The 26,532-nt window shown below is 45.2% G+C and overlaps 1 protein-coding gene across 7 annotated transcripts in view; it reads left to right on the top strand.

Annotated features, from left to right (window-relative positions):
• CUNH7orf57 (chromosome unknown C7orf57 homolog) overlaps positions 1-26,532 on the top strand; it is a 265,259-nt gene that overhangs the window by 22,522 nt on the left and 216,205 nt on the right. The window contains exon 1 of one of the 7 annotated variants that reach the window (XM_039332112.1): positions 24,723-25,170. The exons of the other annotated variants lie outside the window; for them this stretch is intronic. The gene's annotated coding sequence lies outside the window, so the exon portion shown is untranslated. Of the gene's footprint in view, positions 1-24,722; positions 25,171-26,532 lie in introns of those variants that run through there. 7 annotated transcript variants of the gene reach the window in all.

The following is a 26,532-nucleotide window of genomic DNA, read 5'->3' as shown; positions in this document are numbered from 1 at the left end:
ATAAGATGTCATTAATTTGTTCAACTGCAGCAAGTGCTGCAGGTGGAACTACAATGAGATCTCCAGGTTGTTTTCCTTTGGTCAATAAATCAAATAATGGACTGAGCAAATTTGTAGGCAAAGAAAAATATGGGCGAACCCAATTAAGGGTGCCTAACAATTGCTGTAAATTGACCAATGAAATAATTTTGGGTAGGCTCAAACAAGGAAAAGCTGGGGCAGAATAAGATTGCAACATTTTTTGCCCTAAATAAAAATAGGGAGAACGCAACTATATTTTTTCTGGGGCAATTTGCAATCCATAAAGACCTGTATTTTGTATTTCTGAAAGCCAGTTAGATTCTATCTTTGGTGCTCCAATTAAAATATCATCCATATAATGATATACCAAAGCCAATGGATGACGTTTGCGAAAAGGAGCCAATGCTGCAGAGACATAAAGCTGACATAATGTGGGACTGGTTAGCATTCCTTTTGGCAAAACTGTCCAGTGATAACTGTAAGGACCCACCCCACTTTGCATCTTAAGAAGACAGAACTCTTGGAATAATTCTTCCAACAGGAATCCTTTATTAAGAAAAAATGGTTGCAGGCATGCTAGACAGGACTTGGGGTTCAAGCTCTCCCATTCAAGGTTTTAAGGGGTTCCCCAGTAGTCCCACCCAATCAACCCCCCTTCCAGTGATAGTTTCAAGTATCACAATTCCACCCCCTTTCTTCTTTCTTCCGTCTGGATGGAGACTTCAGATAACTACATGAAAGGCAAATACCCTTCTTTGTTACAATAAACACACATTCAGCATTCAGCTCTTTGAAGTGTACTGAAGGAAGTGAGGGCCATAAAGCCCCTTTGTTCTCCCCCTTCTCTCCCTCTGATGGCAGAATCCAGAGAAGGCAGAATTGGGAGTTTCTATATTTGATAATTAAAGATGAAATATAATTGGATTCTGACATCCGGCCCCTCTTAACAATAAGAGAGATCCACCTGCAAGAAAACAAAACAGGTATAAAAGTTAGTTAGGCTTGTTGGGATACTCTGTGTGAAACTTCTTCAATAGTTTCGGGGCTCTGACATGACGTTTATGGACCCACTCGTTTTGTGAGGCAGGGAGGTGTTTCCAGGCAACTAGGTACTGAGTTGCTCCATGATATCTCCTAGAGTCAAGGACTTCCTTTATTTCGAAGTGTTGTTCACCCTCCACCATGATTGGAGGTGGTGGTGGGGGGATTTTTGGCCGTAGAGGTGACTGATGCTCTCTTTTCAGCAAGCTGCAATGAAAAATTGGGTGTATTTGCCTGAGGTTTTTGGGTAATTCTAATTCTACTGTTACTGGATTTATGATTCTTTTAATTGGAAAAGGTCCTATATATTTTGGTCCAAGTTTTTTACAGGGCTGTAGGGACTTTAGGTATTTTGTAGATAAGTACACCATTTCTCCTATAATGAATGGTGTAGGCTCAACCCTTTTTTTATCGGCTTGTGCTTTGTATGCCCGCCTAGCTTCATCTAGTGATTTTCTGACTATTGGCCAGGTGTTTTGTAGGTTTTCCATCCATTCTTTCAGTGAAGGGATCGTTGGTTCTTTTGGGGTTAACTCTGGCATAGGGTTGAAACTTTGACCGTTGGCTATTTGAAAAGGAGTGTAGCCTGTGCTGGAGTGGACTGCATTATTGTAGGCAACTTCTGCAAAAGGAAGTAAGTCCGTCCAATCACTCTGTTGGAAATTTAAAAAACATCTCAAATATTGCTCAAGTACCGACTGGCACCGTTCCGCTTGTCCATCCCCTTGAGGGTGGTGGCTAGATGTCAATCCCTGAGTGGTCCCTAAGAGGGATAAAAATTCCTTCCAAAATGCAGACGTAAATTGCACTCCCCTATCAGAGATGATGCGTTGGGGTGCCCCGTGCAATCTGTAAATGTGCTGGATGAAAAGTTTTGCTAAGGCCTTTGCAGTGGGAATTTTTTGGCAAGGGATAAAGTGCACCTGTTTGGAAAATAGGTCCGTGACTGTCCAGATAACAGTATTCCCATTGCTTTCTGGCAATTCCACTATAAAATCCATGGCTATTTCCCTCCAGGGGGCTGAGGGACTTGCCACTGGTTGTAATAGCCCTGGCGATTTCCCTTGCAACCTCTTTGCTGATGCACAGGTTGGGCAGCTGGCAACATAACTTTCTATGTCCTTTTTTATTGATGGCCACCAAAATTGCCGTTTAATTAAGTGTAAAGTTTTTACAAATCCAAAATGCCCTGCTGATTTTGTGTCATGGCAAAGGTGCATGAAAGTTAGTCTTTGAGTTGTTGGTATATATAACTTTTCCCCTACCCAAGGCAATCCGTCTCTCATTGTGCACACATGTTTGTTTTTCTGGAACCAATCATCTGTTTCCAAACTTTTTCTGAATTCAATCCCAGTTTGGCTGTCCAGTTGTGGTTTTATTTTGGCTTGGGTTCTTGTGGTTACTGGCGCTGCCAGTTGTGACTCTGCCATTATTGGTCTAGAGTCTGTGGTTCGTGCGCTGTTATATTGGGGCATGCGAGATAGTGCATCTGCCAGGAAGTTCTTTCTTCCTGGTAAATGTTTGAGCTTAAATTGGAATTGGTGAAAATGCTGGGACCAGCGGGCTTGTTTGGGATTGAGTTTCCTGGAAGTTTTCAGGGCTTCTAAATTTTTGTGATCAGTCCACACCTGGAAGGGGATTTTGTTGCCTTCCAGGAACTGTCGCCACGTGAGTAATGCCCAACGTATCCCATAAGCCTCCTTCTCCCATACGGGCCAGCGCTGTTCTGTTTCCGTGAGTTTCTTGGATGTATATGCACAGGGTTGCAATACTGCATCATCATTTTCTTGTAATAGCACAGCCCCCACTGCCACATCACTTGCATCTGCCTGTATTACGAAGGGCTTGTCCATGTCTGGGTGCCTTAGTACTGGTTCGGCAGAAAAAAGTCTCTTTAGTCTCTCAAACGCTGCTTGGCACTCCATTGTCCATGTTAGTGGCTGGCTAGGTTTTACTGAGGATGTTCCCTTCGTTTTTAGTAAGTTAGTGAGGGGCAAGGCTATCTGTGCAAATGAGGGGATGAATTGGCGGTAAAAATTTGCAAAGCCCAGGAAACTTTGTAGTTGCTTTCTTGTGCGGGGTGGTGCCCAATTAGTACTGCTTTGACCTTCTCTGGGTCCATTTCAATGCCCTGTGGGGATATGCGATAGCCTAGGTAGTCTATCCTTTCCTGGTGGAATTCGCATTTTGAGAGTTTGGCATATAGGTGAGCGGCTCGCAGCTTCTTTAAAACCGCTCTGACAAGTTTGACGTGTTCTTCTTTTGTTTCAGTAAAGATAAGAATGTCGTCCAAGTAAACAAGGACCCCCTTAAATAGGTGCTCCCTTAGAACGTCATTGATTAATTGCATAAAGACTGCAGGGCCCCCTTGTAATCCAAATGGCAAGACTTTGAATTGATAGCACCCCATGGGGCAGTTAAATGCAGTCTTCCATTCGTCCCCTTCCTTGATTCTCACGCGATAGTAAGCTTCCCTTAGGTCTAGTTTAGAAAAAATTTTCCCTTTCGATAGGTGTGACAGCATGTCTTTCATGAGGGGCAGCGGGTATAGGTTGCTTTCACTGATTGTATTCAGGGCCCTATAATCCACGCATAAACGTAAAGAGCCATCCTTCTTCTCTCTAAAAAGGACCGGGGCAGCCACTTTAGGCTTGGCTGGCTCAATGAAACCTCTCTCCAGGTTTTTTTTTATAAATCTTTCCATTTCCTCCTTCTCCTTTGGGCTCATGGAGTATAATCTGGGCTTCGGGAGTTTTGCCCCAGGCTTGAATTCAATGGTACAGTCTGTGGGTCGGTGGGGGGGAAGCTCATTCGCCCTCTCCTCACTGAAGACTTCAGCAAGGTCCCTATATTCCTCTGGTATTTCTGTTAATCTTTTTTCCTCTCCTATGGATGCTTTTTCTATTCTTGATTCTGGTAGCCTCCCTTGGGGTTTTAAGTCCATAGGGTCCCCCTTCGGGAATTTGATTTCTGTCGTCCTCCAATTTACCCAGGGGTTCCATTTTTTCAACCATTCCATCCCTAGAATCATTGGGCATTCCATACCTGGGGTCACCACAAACGTTAAGTCCTCTTCATGGTTGCCCAGGGAGAGGTGTATTGGCAGAGTGGCTAGGGTAGCTGGCACCCCCCCTGCTATGGATCCATCTAGCTGGCCAAATGAGATTGGTTGTTCCAGTCTCCTGGATGGGATGCCCAGATTCCCCACTAGTGTTGGGCTAATGAGGCAGCGGGTGCAGCCAGAGTCTATTAAGGCTTTCACCTTCACAGCTTCGGGCATGGGGGGGATTAATATAGTCACTGTTTTGAAGATGGGTGTGATGCATCCACTTACCAGGGGTTCTCCCTCCGAGCTGTCATCTGAGGCATCCACCGTCCCTGTGGTGTAGGCTGGAGTTCTTTCCCCTTGGTGAGTAGAGGTGGGGGTTTCTGCAATTTCCATCATTCTCATGGCTGTTTCTTTTGGCTTAGTTGAATACTCTCTGGGTTTGTTGATTGGGGATCTGTCTGGGTTGTGCTGGGGGGCCTTTGAGCGGCATTCTACAGCTCGATGCCCTTCTCTTCCGCACTTGAAACACCCCATTTGCTTCTTGGCTGTATCCGATGATTTCACCGGTTGGTGTGTCAGCTCAGGCGGGGGGCGGCTCCATTGTTTTCTTCGGCGGTGCCTCTTCAATATGTCGATCTCTGCTTCCTCTGCCAAGACGTACCATTCCTCAAGTCGATGTGGGTCCCCTCGGGGCAGGCAAGCATCATATAGATCATAGTTTAGTCCGTCTTTGAAATGGCCAAGGAGGATGTCTTCTGGCCAATTCAGTTTGCTGGCAATGGCCCGGAATTCTTGTGTATACTCGGCCACTGGGCGTTTGCCTTGCCTCATCGTTGTTATTCTTTCACGGGCTTTGCGATCAGCCAGGGGGTCTTCAAATCGTCTTCTCAAAGAGGACATGAAACGGTTGAAGTTACTGAGTTCTGGGGCATTGGAGTCATGCAAGTTCACTACCCAATCCGTAGCTGGTCCATCCAGGGCAGATTGCACGATCCGGATGCGGGCTTTGTCGCTGGGAATGTCCTGCCCATATTCCTCCATGTAGCTGAGTACTTGGGTTAGGAAAAACCCCAAGCGTGTTGGCTCCCCTTTGAATTTCACCTCCAACGGTGGACGTCTTGGAATGGATCGGTGCCTCCGTTGTGGGTGGTAGTGTCTTCCGTCCAGATTGCCATCTGTGGTCCGGTAGGGGGTGGGGGCTCCTGGATCAGTAGATGTCCCTGGGGTTGCAGGTTCCACGTCCCCCTCGGTGTCTCTCCCTTTGTGGCTCCAGGAACTGGGGCGGCCGTAGGGCTCAGTATTCTCCTCTCCTAGGGAGCTGAGAGTTCTCTTCATCAGGTCAATAGCTTTCTCTAGGATCCAGTCTGAGTACGGTACCCAGCTTCCTCCCTCTTCACTTGCGTGCAGGGATTTCTCCATCTCCTGCTTCCATTCTGGTTGCTTGGTCCCCCGTCTCAGGGTCACCTTTCTTGATTCCTTTCTCCACTCACTTTTCTTTCCAACGTTCATCGACCAGCGAGGCTTGTGGTCCTGTGTCTCCACCACTTCTTCTCCCGAGGAATCTGACCTCTCAGATCCCAACATCTGGCAATGTTCCAACTGGGTCAGCGGCTCTCTTTCCAGGGAGTTTCCCCCCTCTCTTTCTCCATTGTCTGACATGGTAAATTTTTTGCAAAATCCCCCGGCAAGGGTCTCCCTTCCAGGTGGATTAATTTTGCAAGTCCTGTCTAATGTAAGGACCCACCCCACTTTGCATCTTAAGAAGACAGAACTCTTGGAATAATTCTTCCAACAGGAATCCTTTATTAAGAGAAAATGGTTGCAGGCATGCTAGACAGGACTTGGGGTTCAAGCTCTCCCATTCAAGGTTTTAAGGGGTTCCTCAGTAGTCCCACCCAATCAACCCCCCTTCCAGTGATAGTTTCAAGTATCACAATTCCACCCCCTTTCTTCTTTCTTCCGTCTGGATGGAGACTTCAGATAACTACATGAAAGGCAAATACCCTTCTTTGTTACAATAAACACACATTCAGCATTCAGCTCTTTGAAGTGTACTGAAGGAAGTGAGGGCCATAAAGCCCCTTTGTTCTCCCCTTCTCTCCCTCTGATGGCAGAATCCAGAGAAGGCAGAATTGGGAGTTTCTATATTTGATAATTAAAGATGAAATATAATTGGATTCTGACAATAACGTTTATTAGGTTCTGAATGATTCACTGCAGGCACAGTAAATGCAAACTTTTCCTGATCAGGAGGGCATAGAAGAATGGAGAAAAAACAATCCTTTTAAGTCAATTACCATTACTTCATGATCTTGAGGAATCAAATTAGGGTTAGGCGTTCCACAATGCAAAGGGCCCATAGGTTGAATACAGGCATTAACAGCTCTAAGATCGTGAAGGAAGCGCCATCTACCACTTTTTTATGACAAAAACAGGGCTGTTCCAATTTAATCAAAAACCATTCAGATGGAAACAAATTTCCAGTAAATAGGTGAAACATTTACAAATCTAAGCAAAACAATTCAGAGTCAGTTCTTTTGATTGATGGATATATAGTTCTAACTAAATAATTTAAACTCAACAATTCCCCCCCCCCCAAAAAAAATATTGTCCAACAATTACTGTCTCCTTTGTCAAGTAAAAAATTGCAAGCTGAAACTGCAAGAGTGGGCATCAAATTTCACATCCACTCCACCCTTCTCAAATCAGAATTCTAAGCAGAGAAAAAAAAAATAAAACTAACAGCCTCCCCTCTTCTTTCTTTCTATCTTTTTCGCTCTTAAAGCAACACAGCCAGCAGAGAAACGAAAGAGTAGAAAAAAAAGAAAGTTTACAAAAATCTCACCACTAAAAATTAGTTTTCTCTCCTTTGTATGCATTTTCCATAAATTCTCTCACACATCCTCCATGGGACTCTTCTCATGCAAACACTTACTATTGCTTTTCAATTTACTTTTACAACAATGAAATCTGCAGTTTACTATTTCTTTCACAGCCTGGGAGGGAATGGGTGGGGGGGTGGGGTTTGAGGGCTAACACACACATTTAGGTATCAACAAATTAACTCATTCACTTCCATTCTAACTACTTGCACAAACAATTCCACATACAAATATTTCATTTCATACTTTCTCCAGGCAAACCATTTATTTTTAAATAAGGCCTTTTTGTGTGTTGTTAACAGAGAGGGTTTTGACCCTCTTCCAAGTCTTGGAAATAACACAGAACATAGACAAACATATATACACAAATACTATTAAAACAACATTTATTTAGACATATGGCTTGTCCTGCAAAAAGCGAGAAAAACCAAACGTGGTTTTTATAGGGACCTTTAACCATCTCCTATTTTTCTCACCATTCCAAGCCCAAGCATAATGTGCTGGGTGCCCCCCCACATACACACAAACAAAACACACTACACATAAACACAAAGCACCACCAGATATCGTCTGACAGGATTAAACTTAACAGCCACTTGAAGTTTCAAAACATTCCAATTGTTCAAATCACATTGCAAAGGGGTACATTTTAATTTAATTTGTTTCTTTAAATTACTCTGACAACCCCCATATTATTATTTTTCTACTTCAAGATTGTTCTTCTAATATTTTTCTTATGGGGGTGTATGATGGCTGGGAAGAAGCAAAAGAATTAGCCTTTCAGAAGGAGCTGGAGATCCAATTAAAGATGCTTCAGGAGGGATATGTTTTACTTGGTTGTAATCAGGAAGGCGGATGGTAGTTAATTGCTGCCTTTCTGAAGCATCTGAGCCATATTTTTCCACTGCTTGATGACACTGATACCTTTGATGTAATATCTGTACTGGAGCCCAAGGTTCAAGATGTATGCCCTATCTTTTCCCAATCTCGTAGCCTAAGCGCCCAGCACTCAGGATTTCAAGGTCAATGTTTCCCTACTTCCCCTACCAGCTTCCTTATGTCTGCCTCAGGCTCTGTTACACCTGATTTATGTAGCAGGAATCTGAGTTCCTGTGCATGTTTCTGCTGGTGCTGAGATAACTTGCGACCCATACTCACCACTGAGGGATTCCGGAGGACGAAAGTGCCCTTTAGGGGTCTGTTCCAGACGATGGTAAGTATGTTGGCTGTCTCTCTTCCCCGGGGGGTCCCAAATGTCCCATCTGTCCCTGTTCAGGTGCCAGCTGTTGGAATCAGTGACCAGTCATTTCAGGGTGCAAATATGGCTGACTGCCTTTGCAGTGTTTATTGCCTTTTATACAGTTTTCCAAATAGCATAAAGTAAGATGGCATCAGCATAGCAACAACAGTTCTATTGATGAAACCCCTTGCCAATCCTTAAGAATATAGCAGCTAGGAGGCCCCAGCCAGGGAGCAGTTTTTCCCCACATCCTGTTGACGTAACCTAGCTGATATCATGTGAACCAGGTGATATCATGTACCAGCCTGGGGTATTTCCCACATTGCCATGGTGATGTGAACGGATGAGATCATGTAGAGAGAAGAGGCATACAGGCTTTGGAGGGGCAGTTTGCTGCTCACGACCTCTACCTGGTCCCTATCTCTACACTTGTTTGCTACCCTGGCGAATTCCCAGCTCCTGAGATTCTTCTCCCAGTTCCCATCTCCAGGGGTGGAAAGGGTAGAGGCCCATGGCCCAGAGAGCTCCTGTATGCGTTCCCTCCTCTCCTTCTGATACAGGCAGTTATCCGGAAGATACTGCAGGAAAGGACAGAGGTGATACTTGTTGCTCCCCATTGGCCAAGACAGCCGTGTTATGCCGACCTTGTTGGTCTCTCGACCTCTTCTCCATGGCGGATACCCCAAGATCGAATCTCCCTCAGCCAGGGAGTTCTACATCACCCAGAGCTTCAGTGGCTCCAGTTAATCGCCTGGCATATGAAAAGAGACTCCTAACAAAAGAGACCTACTCATCAGATGTGATTACCATGATTCAGGCTTCAAGAAGGCCTACAACTAATAGAATCTATGATTCCACATGGATGAATTTCTGTAACTGGTGTGGGAGACAACAATTAGATCCAGCTATAATTTATATTCCAAGAATTTTGGATTATTTACTGGAGGGACTTAAGAAGGGTTTAGCACCCAACACAATCCACAGACAAGTTGCTGCCCTGTCCACAGTGCCCACATATGGCAACTCAGAGCCCTTGGCTCAACACCCCATGGTACGTTCCTTTGTCAGGGGAGCAATCAACAGCAAACCACCCATGGTTCACAGATATCCCTCTTGGGACCTGTCCAAGGTCTTACAGGCTCTCAGTTCATCTCCATTTGAGCCCATAAGAACCTCCACTCTACGGTTCTTGACATTCAAGGTCACCTTCCTAGTAGCTGTCATATCGGCTAGGCACATCTCGGAATTGGCAGCACTCTCAATTAGAGATGACTTGTATATTTTTCATAACGACAGGGTGGTCCTACACTTAGACCCTTCCTTCGTTCCCAAAATCAACTCATTGTTTCACAGGGCGCAGGAGCTTGTGCTGCCAGATTTTTGTCCTGAGCCGTCCCACAATTTGGAACGTAAATGGCACACCTTGGATGTTCGTAGAGCCTTGCGTTGCTATATTAAGTGAACTACCTCTTTTTGCAAATTTGAAGCTCCATTCATTTCATTCCACCCTTCTTCAATGGGTCAGAAGGTGGCTGCCTCTACTATCAGCAGATGGATTAGGGCTTGCATAGCACAGGCGTATAGACGCACTCCTTGCCAGTTCCAAGATGAATCACTGCACACTCCACTCACAATACAGCAACTTCAATGGTGTGAGTGACACAGGCATCAATCAAAGAGATATGCAAGGCAGTGACTTGGTCATCTCCTTCCCCATTTGTGAGGCATTATAACTTAGATAAGTTCACCTCAGCAGATGCTTCATTTAGCAGGAGAGTTCTTCAAAGGGTAGTAACAGATAGTGGGACACAGGCCCAGACTTCTTCCCGCCCATAGGGACAGTGAGGCTTTGGTATGTCCCATCTGTGGATTCTCCATTCATCATGCTGGAGAAGGGGCGTTGTCTTACCTGAATGCCTTTTCTCAGCATGATGCTGGAGAATCCACTCCCCCCCTAAGGTCCATCCAGTCCTGTGTCAGGGGAATTTGAACCATCACCTCAAAAAATCATCAACTGCTGCGCCTTCATTGTGACTGGGGATTCCTAGCCTGAGGAAGAGAGGAATGGCAAAGGTTGATTGACTTAGTCTCTAGGGCAGAAAGGCAAGATCAATCCATCTGTGGATTCTCCATCGTCATGCTAAGAAAAGGCGTTCAGGTAAGACAACGCCCCATCTAGCGCAGACCTTATTAACCTGAGTGACACCCAAGCCAGTATGGCATTCTGAAATTTACATCTCACTATATTTTTTATGGGAGAGGCACTCTTTGTCTGACTCTTTTGATGAGACCTGTCCTGTATGGTTGAACCTCTGGCATAGCTCTCATCTTCCTTAGAGTACACAAGCCCCACAACCACATCAAGGTAGTGCCTCACTGGGAGTATTATTATTTTATTAAAGCCCTGCTTCCAAAGTTGGATCACATTTTTTCCCCAAAAAATATTTACATGTACAGTATATGTACATATATATTATTTCTGAGTAGACAATGAGAAGTAATAATGTTGCATAAGTAAGAATGGAAGGAGAAAGGTTTGCAAGATTTTTAAATAAGCGGTGTGGTAACAGAGAAAATATAAAGCTACCTTGAATTGGAAGACCTAATAAAGGTTAACTTGGTGATCTATTTAAATAAATAAATAAATTTAAGAATATTTAATGCAGTAATGAATAAAGATTTGTATTAACTTCTTGATTTAGAAAACAAGACAGTGTTAATTTACCTAAATAAGGAGACCAACAATTATAAAGTAATTAACAGGATTGATACCTCCATCTCGCTCAATAAAACTTACATGGAGAGAGACTATAGTCAGAGATAAAGAAATAACCTAACAGTTGGAAGCTATAAATGTTGTAAACAATTTTTATTATATTGGTAAATAAATACAGTTCTGCAGGTTTTATATTCAATATTTAAGATGTTAATTCTGAGCTACTTTGAAATTATTTTGATGTTAAATTGATAGCAATATGTTGAACTAATGGGAGGCTGAGTTTTAAGGACGTGATCTTTGTTCTGGTTTGCCTAGGAATGTGGATAAAAAAGACATTGATAAATATCCTCTCTAGTTTACAATATAAAGCCATACAAAAAGCAAATAAGAATTGGGGTGGAGGGTAGTAGTGGACAATCTCTGGCATAAAGATGGTCAGTAGTGGAAATGAATAAGAGATTTAAAATAATAAAACTACAAATTTAGAAAACAAACAGAAAAATTTACAACTTTTCACATTAAGATAGGAAGAGAGATTTCAGAGAAGAGAAGAATAGAATAGAATTAGAATAGAATAGAATAGAATAGAGCTAAAAGGGACCTTGGAGGTCTTCTAGTCCAGGGCTTTCCAACCGGTGGTACACATACCACTGGTGGTACACGACCACCAGTCTGTTGGTACGTGGTGTCGCCTTCCTCCCCCCGCTCCACTCCTTCCCAGCTCACTTGTTTGTGGAAAACATGCTGCTTGGCGGCAGCTTGCATAAACGCTACTGAATGTGCCCTGCAGGAGGTGTGTGAAGAGCACAAGTGCAGCGCAAGGCCCCGCCCTCCCCAGGGACTCATTGTGCAGCAACTGGATTGACTTCTTCTCGTGCACGCAGGTCAGCGGGATCTGTATCGTCCTTCCCCTCTCTCTTCTTACTTCACAACAAGCTAGCCTGATAGGAGAAGCATGAGCAAGTGAGCTGGACAGGAGCCCAGGATCGGGGTGCGCAGCTACAGCTGATCTGCGCTTCTGCAGAGCAGCCCAGAAGTGCAGATCATCTGTAGCTGCTCTCCTGGGCTTCTGCCCAGCTCACTTGCTCGCGCTTTGCTGGAAAACATGCTGCTTGCTAATTTAGCAGAAGCGCGAATCAGCTGTAGCCCGGCGCTGATCCTGACACGTCTGCTAACTTAGCAAGCGGCATGTTTTCCGGCGAAGCATGAGCAAGTAAGCTGGGCAGAGCTCTCCTCTGCCTCTGCCTGTGCACAGGCAGGTTTGGCATGTCACCATGGCCACCGGCAGCACAGCCACCAGCCACGCTGGCAGCCTGTCCCCCTCCCCTTGTCCATTCCTGGGCACGGAGGGGGGGGGAGGAAGGAAGCCAGGGGTAGACAACCTTGGCTCTATTATGACTTGTGGACTTCAACTCCCAGAATTCCTGAGCCAGCCATGCTGAGGGGAAAGGGAGAGGTTTCCAAGCTGAGCCATGGTAGCTCAGGAATTCTGGGAGTTGAAGTCCACGAGTCATAAAAGAGCCAAGGTTGCCTACCCCTGGGCTAGCCAAATCCAAGTCCTATAACTGTTCTTCGTATGTTTTAGTCTCCAGCCTTTGATCATCTTAGTTGCTTTTCTCTGAATCTTTTCCAAACTCTCAACATCTTTTTTGTGATATGGTGACCAAAATTGGCTGCAGCATTCCAGATGTGGTCTTACTGGGATTTTATAAAGCAGTAATAATACTTCGCATGATCTTGATTCTATGCCTCTGTTTATGCAACCCAGGATTGTATTAGGTTTTTTGGTTGCTGCTGCACACTGCCGCCTTATAGTCAAGTGATCATCCATTAGGATTCCAAGATCCCTCTCACAGTTACTGTTTTTAAGCGAGGACTCGCCCAATCTGTATTTGTACGTTTGTTTTTTCCTGCCTAAATGTAAAACTTTGCTTTTCTCCATATTGAAACTCACTTTGTTGAATAGGGCCAATTGTTCAAGTTTGTCAAGATCTTTTTGGATCTTGAGTTTGTCTTCTGGGGTATTGGATACCTCTGTCAGTTTGATGTCATCTGCAAATTTAATGAGTTCCCCTTCAATTCCCTCATCTAAGTCATTGATGAAGATATTGAAGAGTACTCAGTCTAAGACAGAACCTTGTGGTACCCCACTGCTTACTTCTCTCCATGTGGATGTAGTGCCATTGAAGACTACTCGTTGAGTACGGGTTGTTAGCCAGCTACAGATCCATCTAGTGGTGATATTGTCTATTCCACCTTTTCCTAGCTTACCAAGGAGTAGGTTGCGGTCTACCTTGGCAAATGCCTTACTGAAATCTAAGTATACTACATCCACTGGGTTTCGCTGGTCTACTAGTTTAGTCACTTTATCGAAGAATGAGATAAGATTGGTTTGGCATGATTTGTTTTTAACAAACCCATGCTGGCTACAGTACAGAGGTTCTAACATCTGCCACTTCCTTCAGAAGTCTGGGATATAGCCTGTCGGGTCCCGGTGATTTGTATTCGTCAAGGTTGGATAGGTGTTTCCTCACCATTTTCTTGCTTATATTAATTTTTATTTTTAGTATGTCTTTTGCAGTGATTTTTTTTTTATGTGTTGGGCTATAGTTTCTTTTTGTGGGAAGACTGATACAAAGTATGAGTTAAGCAGCTCTGCTTTCTTCCTGTTGCCTGTTATTTCCTTGCCATTTTCTCTCTTTAGTGGGTTTACAGTTTCCTTGATTTTTTTCTTGTTGTTAATATGTTGGAAGAAACATTTTTTATTGTCCTTGATTTTTGTTGCAGGTCTTTGTTCATTCTGAGCCTTTGCTTTCCTGACTTCATTTTTGCATGTTCTGGCTGTCTGCTGATAATTGGCTTTAGTTATGTGCCCCTCTTTCTATTTTTTGTATTTGTTCTTTTTGTCTTGTAGTTTGTTAGAGAAATCTTTGTACAGCCATGCTGGTTTCTTCCTGGATTTCTTGTTTTTCTTTCTCAGTGGTATTGCGCTGATATGGGCTTTTGTGATCACATTTTTCAGGGTTTCCTATGCTTCCTGGGTTGTTTTCCCCTTTAGGATTTTCAGAGACTACAGAGACACTGCAGCTGTGATTCAAGAATTGCTTCTGCTCACAAAATGTTGCCTGCTTCCAGGACAGCACAAGGTAGCTTCTGTACAGAAAGGCCACAAGGTGGATCTTCTGGTTTTCTTTCCTAAAGATGATCTTTGGAAAAGATAAGTTGAGCAAGGTATGACCAAGAGAGGAGGCCCAAAATGTAGAATTCAGTGGGATGGGAAGCTATGCAATAGTTGCTGCCTAGTGGTGGGGAAGTTCCAGGACAGGCCATATATGATCTGGAGAGGTGCTGCTATGTGGATCTATGCCTACTCCACATCTTTCAGGACTTTTCTCTACTCTCTGAGGCACCCTGTGCTCCATTTAATGACCACTGTAATCAGTTATTGACTACAACAGGGAAATTGTGGACATTATGTAAGGCCATTACATGGGCACTTCACTTAACCACCACGACTTACAATCATAATTCAGTTATGGTTGTAAATGGAGGACTACGTATACTAATAAGAGAAGACGATATTGTTAGATACTCCTAAAATGGGCCATGTATTAGTAAAGAAAAAACTTTATAAATGTGATCAAAACAATGTATTGTAAACAAACAGCCAAAATAATTGTAAATGGAAATTTTACAGAAAACTTTAACATTAAAGTCAAATTTATGCAACAAGACAGGGATGCCCACTATCTCCATTACTATTTATACTAACACTGAAAGTACTGAATAGAAACATTAGACAAGATATAGAAATTAAAGGACTGGAGATAAAAGATGAAAAAATATAAACTACAAGCATTTGCAGAAAAAGAAGTAAGTATCAAGATCATGGATTTAACTGAATGCAGGCTGCCAGAAAATAAACTTGTGGCAGAATGAGAATTTCTAGGATTTTTAAAAAACTTTCTCCAATAAGCTAGGATAATTATATTAAACAAAGAAACTAAAATTGAAATGTTCAACATAAAACTATATCTGATTTTTATATTTATTTAGCTGAATTTTCAATAGAAAAAACCCGACCCCATTGAAGATTGCATAAATTTGAATAGAGAAGTCAGATAAAGGTGTAAGTAATAATCAGGAGTTTAGTAAAAGATATAAAAGAAAACCCTCAAGAACATTATGTAGTTTAAGTGGAAAAATCTGTAACAATCCTGATTAAAGAAGACCACCATGTTAATGAAATGTATTTATACTATGCTCTTTAGACCTTAGGTAAGTGCTTTTTACTGGGCATTTGAATTACATTCATGCCTATTATTATCTGCCTGAATTGCCATAACTATTCCTGCTTCTAAAGTACTATGTTTGTGTGCATTATCAACCTTGAAAAACAGAATAGTTTGTTTCCAATTCACCTTAACTCTTAAATGACTATCTTGAAAAGAAACATTGCAATAACCCAGTCTGGAACAACTGGTGACTAAAAATGCTCAATTAACTCAGCAAGTTGCTTTTCTCAATTGAATCAGTGTAGACTTAGGCAGTAGCAGGAGTGGCCATTTGCCTCCATCATAAATGCCCTATTGTTTGCTGAAAAGTTTGGTGGAACTTTATCTCAATTCAGTGGAGATTCTCAGTCAGATAGGTAGGTCGTGGTTGTCCTAAACATGCTTTTTCAAAAGGCAACTGGACTTTGTTTTCTTTGAAGACATTTCGCTTTTCATCCAAGAAGCTTCTTCAATTTTCTCACTTCCCTATCTTCTGGGCTCAGTGTAATTTATATGACTCTGAAGACTACCCATCAGGTGGACTTAAAGTTGGATTTGTCATGAATGGAATGGAACAGCTGCTAAATGGGCTATACCAGGGGTCAGCAACCTTAAACACTCAAAGAGCTACTTGGACCTGTTTCTTACAGAAAAGAAAACACTGGGAGCCACAAAACCCTTTTGACATCTAAAATGAAGATAACACTGCATATATCGCTTTTTACCTTAATGCTATGTATATAAAAACTATAGTGTGTTACATTTATGAAATCAATGAACTGCTCTCCCTCCCTCTCCCTCCTTCCCTCTCTCCCTCCCCTTCCTCTGTCCCCCTCCCACCAGTCTCTGCTGCAGTTCACATGTTCTCTCTCTCTTTCCCTCTCTCCCTCCCCCACTGCCTGCCAGCGCCGCTTGCCCTGGGCCCAGATGCACCTCTGGGTGGCCCGCTGCCCTGGACAACTCTCACTGACCTGGCACACCCTTCTTGGCCAGCGGGCCCTTCTTCTTGGCTTTCATCTGTTCGCCTGGGCTCGACCCAGCCAGGGTGCCAGATTGCTCCCTGTGGCTTTCTGCCTTTTCTCCAGCAGGATGACTGTAGAATCCACTGGATGGGTAGTTACAGCCTTCCTGCTCAGCAGACTAGGTCAGAACTTTGGCCACGTCTGCTCTTTGGGCGTGTCTCCCCAGTTTTGACTTAGTCTTGAGCTCAGCAACACATAATTTGTTTAGGCTCCGTAGATAGATTAGGTTACATAGAGAGTTTTACTGTAATTTGGTCTTCAATTAGGAATTATTTGTATTTACTTCAATTGGTAACTTTACAAATTGATCGACAAAATTTTGCTTACATTAGCAAATTGGAAAGGTAGCCGGTGCCTGGCCCTCTGGCTTCAAGCCTCGGGTCTCCTTGCTGGCTCAAACCGCTTGCCTTGCAAGGGTTTTTCTTCGAATTGCTCAGTCCCTGGCTTCAAGCTTCTGCTCATTTGCAGATTCAGACCGTTTCCTTTGTCGGGCGATCTTTGGATCGCGACCGACAACAACAGCGGCCGGTGGCTGCACAGCTGAGGTGCAGAGAGTTTTCTCGGCGGCCGGACCTCCTCGGAGGATTCCGTGCAGGCGGCATCATTCCAGCTTCGGAGGAGCGATGCGGAAACAGCAAGTGATTTATGGGGTCCCCTTTGTTTCTGCCTATTCAGGCTTCACTCGATTACCGTTTTCACTCCATTCTCCTTCCCAGAGCTATTGCTCCTGGGGGAGACTCTAAAGGGAGACACAGCCATCATTTTGGAAGCATGTTTCACTGGCAGTCGCCATTTTGAGGGCGTGACAAACAACGGGCACCATTTTGGGTGTGGATTTGTAGACGGCCACCATTTTGGGTGGGTCTAACTGCATGAAGATTCCCGATTCTTCCATTAAGTGAGGGGGTATTGATCTTCCTTGCAGGATGGATACCTGACACACCCCTGGGGTCTGACTCGTCAGCCCCTAATTGGGGGGGGGAAGCTCAGTCTATCAGCATATCCTGAGCTTGCTCACTGCTGTTATCATTATCTGTGTGCTTCAGTGCACTATCACAACTGATTCTTCTGGTGAAGGAGCGAAAGGAAACTCTTTTTCCAACTGTTCTAGTAGAGCGTGGCATTTGTCACCGGCCTGACAGGAGTTTCAGTAAATCGCCTGACCATCCGGCCATTGCAGTTGCACAGAGCGAGGATTGAGTTCTTTCCATCTCTGTCAATTGATCTGCGTACTGGGTCTCCCCCCCCACCTCCAGGTATTTCCTACTCGGTATATCTGGTTCGCAATGGCAGACAGCGCCTCGCCTTCAGCTTCACAGAGCTCCAGCATGCCCCCCCCACAACGAAAATGCAGATCCACTGAATCAGAGACGGGGGGCGGGGGGGAGAAAAAAGCCAAAACAAAGCATATTTCTCAGAAGGAGCTCTCTAAAACAGCTGAGCGAGAGGCCTCGAGGAGACATTTGGCATTGGAAAAACAATTCTCTAAGGTCCAAAGACTCAGGTCCAATGAAGCTGAAGTGGTTTCCCCCGCTCCATTGGATGTCCCTATTCCTGAGCCTACATTCGTTCCTTCTCAGGAAATTCTAAGATCTTGGTCTCCCCAGGGGGAAACTGAACAGATTGGTTCCCCTCGCTCCTCCTCCTCCTCATCACCAGATCAGGTCCCTGAGGTAACTTTCAATCCAGCTATGGCTGGCTCTAGTGGCAGATCTCAGGAGGATATATGGCCTGCTCATTTCCAGTCTTTCATGCAAAATGCATTCACACAGTTCATGGTCTCCAAGGACAACTGACTCTTCAACCTCCACCCCAACCAGGGATGGCCACGGTTCCCACCACAGGTATTTCCGAGACTCTTCCCAGCTGGGAGAGGCAGAGTCGGTTGATCTAGAGATAACTGACACACCCGTGTCGGAGGATGAGGAGGCGGCTCCTGAGCAGGCTTCAACTTCAGATCTTTTTGACCCTTCTCTCTTCAGGTATCTCTTGATCAAGACAATTACTACTGTTAATCTTACTTCAGTGCAAGAGGAGAAGCCTTCTACCAGTCAGGAGGCTAACCCTCTGTTTGCTGAGAAGGTAGTGGAAGACAAGTAAATTCCTTGTCTGCAGGTTTTCCGTACCTCTGTGGAAAAACAATGGATTTCGCTTGCAGCTCCGCCTGCTCCTAACAGTGTAGAAAAGAAACTGTTTAACCTATCTCCTTCATTTGCCTCACTCTTGGAGGTGCCAACCATTGATAATCCTTTGATCTCCTTGTTTTCCACATCTGCTATTCCAGGGGAAATGGCAGAGGCCCTGAAGGCGGAGGACAAGAAATATGAACTCTCTCTCCATCGGGCATACCTGGCTTCGGCCTGGGCGATCAAGGCCACAACTTCTTCCTCCTTTATCGCCAGGGCATCGATCATGTGGCTTCGCAAGCTACATGTAAGGACCCACCCCACTTGGCATCTTAAGAAGACAGAACTCTTGGAATAATTCTTCCAACAGGGATCCTTTATTAAGAGAAAATGGTTGCAGGCGTTCTAGACAGGACTTGGGGTTCAAGCTCTCCCATTCGAGGTTTTAAGGGGTTCCCCAGTAGTCCCACCCAATCACCCCCCCTCTTCCAGTGACAGTTTCAGGCATCACAATCCCACCCCTTTTTTCCTTCGTCTGGATGGAGACTTCAGATAAACTACATGAAAGGTAAATAGCCTCCTTTGTTATGATAAGACCTTTTGGTGCTAACCCCATTCAAACTCTTTGAAGTTGCAATACACACATTCAGTTCCTTAGGAGTATACTGAAGGGAGTGAGGGCCATAAAGCCCCTTTGTTCTCCCCCTTCTCTCCCTCTTATGGCAGAATCCAGAGAAGGCAGAATTGGGGTTTTCTATATTTGATAACTAAAGATGAAATATAATTGGATTCTGACATCCGGCCCCCTCAAAAATAAGAGAGATCCACCTGGAAGAAACAAAACAGGTATAAAAGTTAGTCAGGCTTGTTAGGATACTCTGTGTGAAACTTCTTCAATAGCTTCGGGGCTCTGACATGACGTTTATGGACCCACTCGTTTTGTGAGGGAGGGAGGTGTTTCCAGGCAACTAGGTACTGAGTTGCTCCATGATATCTCCTAGAGTCAAGGATTTCCTTTATTTCAAAGTGTTGTTCGCCCTCCACCATGATTGGAGGTGGTGGGGGGGGGGATTTTTGGCCGTAGAGGTGACTGATGCTCTCTTTTCAGCAAGCTGCAATGAAAAATTGGGTGTATTTGCCTGAGATTTTTGGGTAATTCTAATTCTACTGTTACTGGATTTATGATTCTTTTAATTGGAAAAGGTCCTATATATTTTGGTCCCAGTTTTTTACACGGCTGTAGGGACTTTCGGTATTTTGTAGATAAGTACACCATTTCTCCTATAAAGAATGGTGTAGGATCAACCCTTTTTTATCGGCTTGTGCTTTGTATGCCTGCCTAGCTTCATCTAGTGCTTTTCTAACTATTGGCCAGGTGTTTTGTAGTTTTTCCATCCATTCTTTCAGTGAAGGGATCGTTGGTTCGTTTGGGGTTAACTCTGGCATGGGGTTGAAACTTTGACGGTGGCTATTTGAAAAGGAGTGTAACCTGTGCTGGAGTGGACTGCATTATTGTAGGCAACTTCTGCAAAAGGGAGTAAGTCCGCCCACTCGGTCTGCTGGAAACTAAGAAAACATCTTAAATATTGCTTAAGTACGGAGTTCATTTTTTCAGCCCCCCCATTTCCTTGTGGGTGGTGGCTAGATGTCAGTCCCTGAGTGGTTCCTAAGAGGGATAAAAATTCCTTCCAAAATGCAGACGTAAATTGCACCCCCCTGTCAGAGATGATGCATTGGGGTGCCCCATGCAATCTGTAAATGTGCTAGATGAAAAGTTTTGCTAAGGTTTTTGCAGTGGGAATCTTTTGGCAAGGGATAAAGTGCACCTGTTTGGAAAACAAGTCCGTGACCGTCCAGACCACAGTATTCCCATTGCTTTCTGGCAGTTCCACTATAAAATCCATGGCTATTTCTCTCCAGGGGGCTGAGGGACTTGCCACTGTTTGCAATAGTCCTGGCAATTTCCCTTGCAACCTCTTTGCCGTGGCACATTTTGGACAACTGGCTATATAACTTTCAATGTCCTTTTTCATGGATGGCCACCAAAATTGCCGTTTAATTAAATGTAAAGTTTTTACAAATCCAAAATGCCCTGCTGATTTTGTGTCATGGCAAAGCTGCATGAAAGTGACTCTTTGAGTTGTTGGTATATATAACTTTTTCCCTACCCAAGGCAACCCGTCTCTCATTGTGCACACATTTTTGTTTTTCTGGAACCATTCATCTGTTTCCAAACTTTTTCTGAATTCAATTCCAGTTTGGCTGTCCAGTTGTGGTTTTAATTTGGCTTGGGTTCTTGTGGTTACTGGTGCTGCCAGTTGTGACTCTGCCATTATTGGTCTAGAGTCTGTGGTTCGTGCGCTGTTATATTGGGGCATGCGAGATAGTGCATCTGCCAGGAAGTTCTTTCTTCCTGGTAAATGTTTGAGCTTAAATTGGAACTGGTGAAAATGCTGGGACCAGCGGGCTTGTTTGGGATTGAGTTTCCTGGACGTTTTCAGGGCTTCCAAATTTTTGTGATCAGTCCACACCTGGACGGGGATTTTGTTGCCTTCCAGGAACTGTCGCCACGTGAGTAATGCCCAACGTATCCCATAAGCCTCCTTCTCCCATACGGGCCAGCGCTGTTCTGTTTCCGTGAGTTTCTTGGATGTATATGCACAGGGTTGCAATACTCCGTCATTGTTTTCTTGTAATAGAACAGCCCCCACTGCCACATCACTCGCATCTGCCTGTATTACGAAGGGCTTGTCCATGTCTGGGTGCCTTAGTACTGGTTCAGCAGAAAAAAGTCTCTTTAGTCTCTCAAACGCTGCTTGGCACTCCATTGTCCATGTTAGTGGCTGGCTAGGTTTTACTGAGGATGCTCCCTTCGTTTTTAGTAAGTTAGGGAGGGGCAAGGCTATCTGGGCAAATGAGGGGATGAATTGGCGGTAAAAGTTTGCAAAGCCCAGGAAACTTTGTAGTTGCTTTCCTGTGCGTGGTGGTGCCCAATCTAATACTGCTTTGACCTTCTCTGGGTCCATTTCAATGCCCGGGGGGGATATGCGATAACCTAGGTAGTCTATCCTTTCCTGGTGGAATTCGCATTTTGAGAGTTTGGCATATAGGTGGGCGGCTCACAGCTTCTTTAAAACCGCTCTGAGAAGGTGGACATGTTCCTCTTTTGTTTCGGTGAAGATGAGAATGTCATCCAAGTAAACCAAGACCCCCTTAAACAGGTGCTCCCTTAGAACGTCATTATTAATTGCATAAAGACTGCAGGGCCCCCTTGTAATCCAAATGGCAAGACTTTGAATTGATAGCACCCCATGGGGCAGTTAAATGCGGTCTTCCATTCGTCCCCTTCCTTAATTCTCACACGATAGTAAGTTTCCCTTAGGTCTAGTTTAGAAAAAATTTTCCCTTTCAATAGGTGTGACAGCATGTCTTTCATGAGGGGTAGAGGGTATAGGTTGCTTTCACTGATTGTATTTAGGGCTCTATAATCCATGCATAAGCGTAAAGAGCCGTCCTTCTTCTCTCTAAAGAGGACCGGGCCAGCCACTTTAGGTTTGGCTGGCTCAATGAACCCTCTCTCTAGGTTTTTTTTAATGAATCTTTCCATTTCCTCCTTCTCCTTTGGGCTCATGGAGTATAATCTGGGCTTCGGGAGTTTTGCTCCAGGCTTGAATTCAATGGCACAGTCTGTGGGTCGGTGGGGGGGAAGCTCATTCGCCCTCTCCTCACTGAAAACTTCAGCAAGGTCTCTGGTATTTCTGTTAGTCCCTTTTCCTCTCCCATGGATGCTTTTTCTATTCTTGATTACGGTAGCCCCCCCCCCCCGGGATTTTAAGTCCACAGGGCCTGCCTTCGGGAATTTGATTTCTGTCGTCCTCCAATTTACCCAGGGGTTCCATTTTTTTAACCATTCCATCCCTAGGATCATTGGGCATTCCATGCCTGGGGTCACCACAAACGTTATGTCCTCCTCATGTTTGCCCAGGGAGAGGTGTATTGGTAGAGTGGCTAGGGTAGCTGGCACTCCCCCTGCTATGGATCCATCTAACTGGCCAAATGAGATTGGTTGTTCCAGTCTCCTTGATGGGATGCCCAGATTCCCCACGAGTGTTGGGCTAATGAGGCAGCGGGTGCAGCCAGAGTCTATTAAGGCTTTCACCTTCACAGCTTCGGGCATGGAGGGGATTAATATAGTCACTGTCTTGAGGATGGGTGTGATGTGTCCACTTACCAGGGGTTCACCCTCTGAGCTGTCATCTGAGGTATCCACCGGCCCTGTGGTGTAGGCTGGAGTTCTTTCCCCTTGGTGAGCAGAAGTGGGGGGTTCTGCAATTTCCATCATTCTCATGGCCGTTTCTTTTGGCTTAGCTGAAGACTTTCCGGATTTGTTGATTGGGGATCTGTCTGGGTTGTGCTGGGGGGCTTTGGAGCGGCATTCTACAGCTCGATGCCCTTCTTTTCCGCACTTGAAACACCCCAGTTGCTTCTTGGCTGTAGACGATGATTTCACCGGTTCATGTGTTTGCTCAGGCGGGGGGCGGCTCCATTGTTTTCCTCGGCGGTGTCTCTTCCACTAAGTATTCTGCTTCCTCTGCCAAGATGTACCATTCTTCAAGTTGGTGTGGGTCCCCTCGGGGCAGGCAAGCATCATATAGAACATAATTTAGTCCGTCTTTGAAATGGCTAAGGAAGATGTCTTCTGGCCAATTCAGTTTGCTGGCAATGGCCCGGAATTCTTGTGTACATTCAGCCACCGGGCGTTTGCCTTGCTTCATCATTTTTATCCTTTCACGGGCTTTGCGATCAGCCAGGGGGTCTTCAAATCGTCTTCTCAAAGAGGACATGAAACGGTTGAAATTACTGAGTTCTGGGGCATTGGAGTCATGCAAGTTCACCACCCAATCTGCAGCCGGTCCATCCAGGGCAGATTGCACAATCCGGATGCAGGCTTTGTCACTGGGAATGTCCTGCCCGTATTCCTCCATGTAGCTGAGGACTTGGGTTAGAAAAAACCCCAAGCGTGTTGGCTCCCCTTTGAATTTCACCTCTAACGGTGGACGTCTTGGAATGGATCGGTACCTCCATTGTTGGTGGTAGTGTCTTCCGTCCAGATTGCCATCTGTGGTCCGGTAGGGGGTGGGGACTACTGGATCAGTAGATGTCCCCAGGGTTGCCAGTTCCACGTCCCCCTCGGTGTCTCTCCCTTTGCGGCTCCAGGAGCTGGGGCGGCCATAGGGCTCAGGATTCTCCTCTCCTAGGGAGCTGAGAGTTCTCTTCATCAGGTCAATAGCTTTTTCTAGGATCCAGTCTGAGTACGGTGCCCAGCTTTCTCCCTCTTCACTTGCGTGCAGGGATTTCTCCATCTCCTGCTTCCATTCTGGTTGCTTGGTCCCCCGTCTCAGGGTCACCTTTCTTGATTCCTTTCCCCACTCACTTTTCTTTCCAACGCCCATTGACCAGCGAGGCTTGTGGTCCCGTGTCTCCACCACTTCTTCTCCTGAGGAATCCGACCTCTCGGATCCCAACATCTGACAAGGTTCCAATTTGGTCAGCGGCTCTCTTTCCAGGGAGTTTTCCCCCTCTCTTGCTCCATTGTCTGACATGGTAAATTTTTGCAAAATCCCCCGGCAAGGGTCTCCCTTCCAGGTGGATTAATTTTGCAAGTCCTGTCTAATGTAAGGACCCACCCCACTTTGCATCTTAAGAAGACAGAACTCTTGGAATAATTCTTCCAACAGGAATCCTTTATTAAGAGAAAATGGTTGCAGGCGTTCTAGACAGGACTTGGGGTTCAAGCTCTCCCATTCAAGGTTTTAAGGGGTTCCCCAGTAGTCCCACCCAATCACCCCCCCTCTTCCAGTGACAGTTTCAGGCATCACAATCCCACCCCTTTTTTCCTTCCGTCTGGATGAAGACTTCAGATAAACTACATGAAAGGTAAATAGCCTCCTTTGTTATGATAAGACCTTTTGGTGCTAACCCCATTCAAACTCTTTGAAGTTGCAATAGACACATTCAGTTCCTTAGAAGTATACTGAAGGAAGTGAGTGCCATAAAGCCCCTTTGTTCTCCCCCTTCTCTCCCTCTTATGGCAGAATCCAGAGAAGGCAGAATTGGGGTTTTCTATATTTGATAACTAAAGATGAAATATAATTGGATTCTGATACTACAATCCAGTGTCCCACCAGATCAGGTTAGAACACATCAAACACTGGGCAAGCTAGTGGCCGTGTCAGAATATGTGGCTGATGCTTCCCTACGTTCCACTAAGTATTCTGCAAGATCCATTGCAGCTATTGTTGCCTCTCGATGATTTCTATGGCTGAAACATTGGAAAATGGATTTGAAGGCTAAGTGGCGCCTGTCCATGTCCAAATATAGCGGACACTGTTGTTTGGATCAATCGTAGATCCACACGTTATTGAGGGCAAGGACAAGCGCAAGATTTTAGTCCATCTTTCCAAGAAGTTAGACAGGAGGCCTCCATAGGAGTTCTGTAGGCAAAGTTTCCAACCCAGCAGCTCCTGGGAGTGGAAACAGCCCTTTCAATCAGGGCAATCCTGGGACTCGTCAAGAGGCTTGTGATCCTTCTCTTCCAGTCAGGATCGTCCCCAGGATCGCCAGAATACTGGAGCCAGAGGCGAATTCCAGTCCAAGCGTCCCTTCAGGGGATTTGGCAGCCGACTTTACAGACGGTCTAAGTGATGCCAGGGAGGGCTCTCCCATCGGGGGGCATCTGAAGAGGTTCAGCGACGTCTGGGAGCTGACCACCTCCGACGCTTGGGTAGTAGAAACCGTAAGTACGGCCTTACCTTAGAGTTATACTCTCCCCCACCAGACCGTTTCATAAGCTGTCCACTCTCAAGAAACAATACCAAAGCAAACTTGGTGGCCTTGGCTATCTCTCATCTAGTAGATATCAAAGCCATAGAACCGGTACCAAGGGATCAGGAAGGAAAGGGGTTTTACTCCATTCTGTTTGTGGTTCCCAAGGTCTCAGGAGGATGGAGGGCGATACTGGATTTAAAGGGTCTAAATTCTTTCTTGACCTACAGAAGGTTCAAGATGCAGTGCCTAAAATCCATCCTGGCCAGCATCAGGCAGGGGGATTTCCTCTCTTGGATAGATCTCACGGAGGCGTACCTACATATTCCAATACACCCGCAGCATCTTAAGTTCCTTAGGTTTTGCTACGCACACCGGCATTACCAATACAGGCCCCTTCCCTTCGATCTGTCCTCAACCCCAAGGGTTTTCACAAAGATATTAGCAGTGCTAGTGGCTCATCTCAGGTGCACGTACAATGTTATTTGGACAATATTCTTGTTCAGTCCAGTTCCTTCCAGGCAGCTCAGACATTCAGCCCACAATACACATTCTTCAGATTCACGGGTTCTCAATGAACTTCAAGAAGAGTCATATGACTCCACAAGGAGACTCCAATACCTGGGGACAATAATAGATTTGACACTTTGCAAGGTATACCTTTCCCAGGAGCATTGGACCAGCATCAGGAAGCTGGTACATCAGGTTTGAAAGGACAGGAGGGTGCCTCTGGCACAGCTGTCAAAGCTCCTGGGAAAGATGGTTTCTTGCATGGGTATCGTTCCGTGGGCCAGGATCCACTCCAGGCTCTTACAATGGTTCCTACTCCCTTACCAGAGGCAGAATCTCAGTTCCTCCAACAGGAGGGTCACAGTTCCACATCACACATTACTGTCTCTACTCTGGTGGACATTATCCGCGATGACCAAGGGAACTATCTTCAGGGAGCCCTTCCAGATCACCCTTACCACAGACGTGAGTCTGTTCGGTTGGGGGGCTCACCTGAAAACCCATCTGGCCCAGGGGCAGTGGTCACGGTTGAATCTTGCCCACAATATAAATTGGCTCGAACTCAGGGCCATACACCTAGCACTCCTTCAATTCTCCCCTCTAGTAAAGGGGAAGCATATCCTAGTTCTGACAGACAACGTGGCAGCCAAGGCTCACGTCAACAAACAAGGAGGGACCCGGTCCTGGGAACTAATGTGAGAAGCATTGGCCCTGGGTCTTTGGGCGGAGTCTAATTTGGGCTCCATCAGGGCGGAGCATATTTCAGGAAAACAAATCGTCAAGCAGACTCTCTGAGCAGAGCCAAGGTAGATCATGTGGAATG

The sequence above is a fragment of the Crotalus tigris genome, unplaced genomic scaffold (genome assembly GCF_016545835.1).
Source record: "Crotalus tigris isolate CLP2741 ecotype Arizona unplaced genomic scaffold, ASM1654583v1 scf7180000024448.655566, whole genome shotgun sequence".
In the NCBI taxonomy this organism is placed as follows: Eukaryota; Metazoa; Chordata; class Lepidosauria; order Squamata; family Viperidae; genus Crotalus; species Crotalus tigris.
This window is presented reverse-complemented; position numbering and strand designations above follow the sequence as displayed.